This window comes from Leptonychotes weddellii, chromosome 16 (assembly GCF_054177405.1).
Source record: "Leptonychotes weddellii isolate Sample4059 chromosome 16, ASM5417740v2, whole genome shotgun sequence".
Taxonomy (NCBI): Eukaryota; Metazoa; Chordata; class Mammalia; order Carnivora; family Phocidae; genus Leptonychotes; species Leptonychotes weddellii.
This window is the reverse complement of record NC_138384.1, coordinates 47,074,395-47,078,139: the sequence shown is the minus strand read 5'-3', so window position 1 is coordinate 47,078,139 and position 3,745 is coordinate 47,074,395.

The window sequence follows — 3,745 nt, the reverse complement described above, 5'->3', positions numbered from 1 at the left end:
CCTCCAGATAAGGAGATGTGTTTCCATCTCTAGGGTCCTTTCCTGGGGACCCTTGGCTCTTATTTGTCACATTCAGAGAGTGTCATATATTGGGAGCCATATTTCTTTACCTTTTTTTTTTTTTTAAGTTTTTGTTTTTAAATAATCTCTACACCCAGTGTGGGGCTTGAGCCCACAACCCCGAGATCAAGAGCTGCATGCCCCACTGTCTGGGCCAGCCAGGTGTCCCTATATTTCTCTCTCCTAAAGTATTTCCACTTTTCTGAATTTTGGAAATTCTGATGCTCAGAGAGCAACTGGGGGCCCTTGGGTCCCAGAGGATGTTCTCTCTTTTTGGTTTTTGATAGGGTTTGTGGCCAGAGAAGGATTGTGATGTCCCTCAGCCATCTCCAAGATCTAAAAGTGGGTGTTGATAGGTCAAAGTCAGTCCAGAATGGGATTAGATGCACAGACCCTCCTTCACTGACATTGACTGTAGGATACAGATCATATCTGCACCCTCCTCCAGGGACCATGGTAGCAAACAGAGTGTCTGACCACAGCCCCACCCAGACCTCTTCCTCAGACCTCTGTTGCCCTCACAGTTGCAGCCACCAAAGCCCCAGCAGCATCTCTGGGCTGCAGAGAATAGTCTCGATTCCCTTAACACTGTCTGGTTAGCCTCTCCCAGCTTGGAGATGGGGGCATCTGAGGGGTAGTAAGACAACTGGGGATGCTTTCTGGATACAATGTATGGTTTCTGTCCCCAACTTTTCCCTTCAACAGGAAGACCCCTTTCTCCTTCAGGCCACTGCTGGGGAAGTGAAAGCTGAGCCCTTATCTCCCTGGACCATGGCTCCGTGGGCCTTCCTTCTTCCCACACCCCAGAACCCTACCTCTTAACTTCTGAAGACCAATCCACTTCCCTCAAGAGAGATGTGGAGTTTAAGGGTCTATTTTCCCCAGATAGCTTTCTTAGAGACTTTCTCATGAGGATGGAGGAATGGAAGACCAAGACCCTCCTCGGAACAAATCCTCTCCATGTTTTGGACCCACCCTGGAGAACTCAGGAAGCCCTGGGTGAACTCTTGAATTCTTCTGCAGGGAAAGACCCTAAGGACAGAGGCTGGGACTGAGCCTGGAGCTCTGACTCCAGCCCCACACTTGGGTACAGGCAGCTTGGGTGAGCTAGAACTTGTGACTAGGTCTTTACCCCTCCTCACAGTTCCCACGAGCCCTGCACATAAAGAACATCTCTCCCCTTCCTTTCCACAGTCTTCCAGGTGCCACAATTCCTCTCCTCCATGGAGTGATGACCTAATTTCCCTCTCCTCACTTAGCCTCTAGTTCTCCCAAGGACAGTGCTCCATCTCTGAGGTCACAGAACTCTTCCCAATCTAAGCAAGGTCCCTTATGTGCCTAAACACTTGGAATGTCTTCCTTCACTTCCAAAGACAATGTCTCAGTTAGCCTCCTGAAATTCCAGTCCTTTGTTTATCTGACAGACACTGAAGCATATTTTTTAAAAAAATCTTTCAGGGGCGCCTGGGTGGCTCAGTCGTTAAGCGTCTGCCTTCGGCTCAGATCATGATCCCAGGGTCCTGGGATCGAGCCCCACATCGGGCTCCCTGCTCGGCGGGAAGCCTGCTTCTCCCTCTCCCACTCTCCCTGCTTGTGTTCCTTCTCTGGCTGTGTCTCTCTCTGTCAAATAAATAAATAAATAAATTTTTAGAAAAAAAATATTTCAGGATTTGGCACATAGCTAGAGTCAGTAAAGGATCATGAGTCTTGTTCTCTGTCCTCCAAAGTTCCATTTGGGTATCAGCCAGAGACTGAGCAAGAGAAAGAGAGAGAGAGAAGGTGGAGGAGAGGGACAGATGAAGAGGAAGAGGGAGAGGGAGACAGGAGGGAGAGGGGAAGAAGGAGGAGGGGAAGTGGGGAGGAAGAAATCAGCTTGTTGGGGAGAGAGGCCCTTCCTGCCTTAAGAGGTAGAGGAGAGAATAAAGGTTTATCCCAGACAGGGAGGGATCGCTGAAGAGATTGGGGGTGGAGTCAGGCCTGAGAGGCAAGAAACCAAGTGTATGTGAGCAGTCCCACACCGAGGGTATGACCGCACATTAGGCCCTAACTCCCTGGAGTTGCAAGGAGTCTGGGAAGGGCAGAGATAGACTGGGAGGCACTTAATCCTGTTCATATCTGTCCCCAGGCTTTTCCGATTTTCCCACCGCGTCTGCCCACAGCGGGAGCGCTCTCTCCAGCCAAGACACCGAAATCAGGTGGTGGCGCTGTCCGTGGTGCTGAAGCAGGATTCGTCGGTCTCAAGTTCAGGAATAACTGGGCTGTGAAGAAGGGTCTCAGTCCAGGAAAGCAGCTGAGTCAGGACTGGGTCCACCTAGGAGTGAGAAAACCGGGGAGGAGCAGGGCCCTCTCCTCCTCCTTCTTTACCCCGCAGGCTAAACTGAGCTCTGCCAAGCAGCTGAATCAAAGCCCTTAGCAGCCTATCTCTAGACTTCGTGTTATGTTAGAAAAATAAAGCCCTATTTATTCAGTTTCCTGAAAGTCCGCCTTCTTATAACTTAGAACAAAATGCATTTCTCATTGATACATTATGTGGGAAGTGGAGATGATTCTTCCAATTCCATCTGAAGCCAACATGACATTTTCCAAAAGTGCCCTACTCATTTAAATATCCCAACAACACATTAAGAGTGCCTGATATGGATGAAAGACCTAAATGTGAGATAGGAATCCATCAGAATCCTTGAGGAGAACACAGGCAGCACCCTCTTCGGCCTCAGCTGCAGCAACTTCTTCCTAGACCATCGCCAAAGGCAAGTGAAGCAAGGGCAAAAATGAACTATTGAGACTTCATCAAGATAAAAAGCTTTTTGCAGTGCACGTGGGTGGCTCAGTTGTTAAGCGTCTGCCTTTGGCTCAGGTCATGATCCCAGGGTCCTGGGATCGAGCCCCGCATCGGGCTCCCTGCTCCGCAGGAAGCCTGCTTCTCCCTCTCCCACTCCTTCTGCTTGTGTTCCTTCTCTGGCTGTGTCTCTCTCTGTCAAATAAATAAATAAAATCTTTAAAAAAAAAAAAAAAAGCTTTTTGCACAGCAAAGGAAACAGTCGAATAAACCAAAAGACAACCAAGAGAATGGGAGAAGATATTTGCAAATAACATATCAGATAAAGGGCTAGTATCCAAAATCTATAAAGAACTTAATTAAACTCAACACCCAAAGAACAAAGAATCCAATCAAGAAATGGGCAGAAGACATGAATAGCCATTTCTGCTAAGAAGATAATCCAAATGGCCAACAGACACATGAAAAAGTGCTCAACATCACTCAGTATCAGGGAAATATAAATCAAAACCACAATGAGTTACCACTTCACACCAGTCAGGATGGCTACAATTAACCACTCAGGAAGCAACAGATGTTGGCGAGGATGCAGAGAAAGGGGAACTCTCCTACACAGTTGGTGGGAATGCAAGCTGGTGTAGCCACTCTGGAAAACAGTATGGAGGCTCCTCAAGAAGTTGAAAATAGAGCTACCCTATGACCCAGCAATTGCACTACTGGGTATTTACCCCAAAGATACAAACGTAGTGATCTGAAGGGGTACGTGCACCCCAATGTTTATAGCAGCAATGTCCACAATAGCTAAACTATGGAAAGAGCCCAAATGTCCATCAACAGATGAATGGAGAAAGAAGATGTGGGGATATATATATATAATGGAATATTATGCAGCCATCAAAAAAAAAA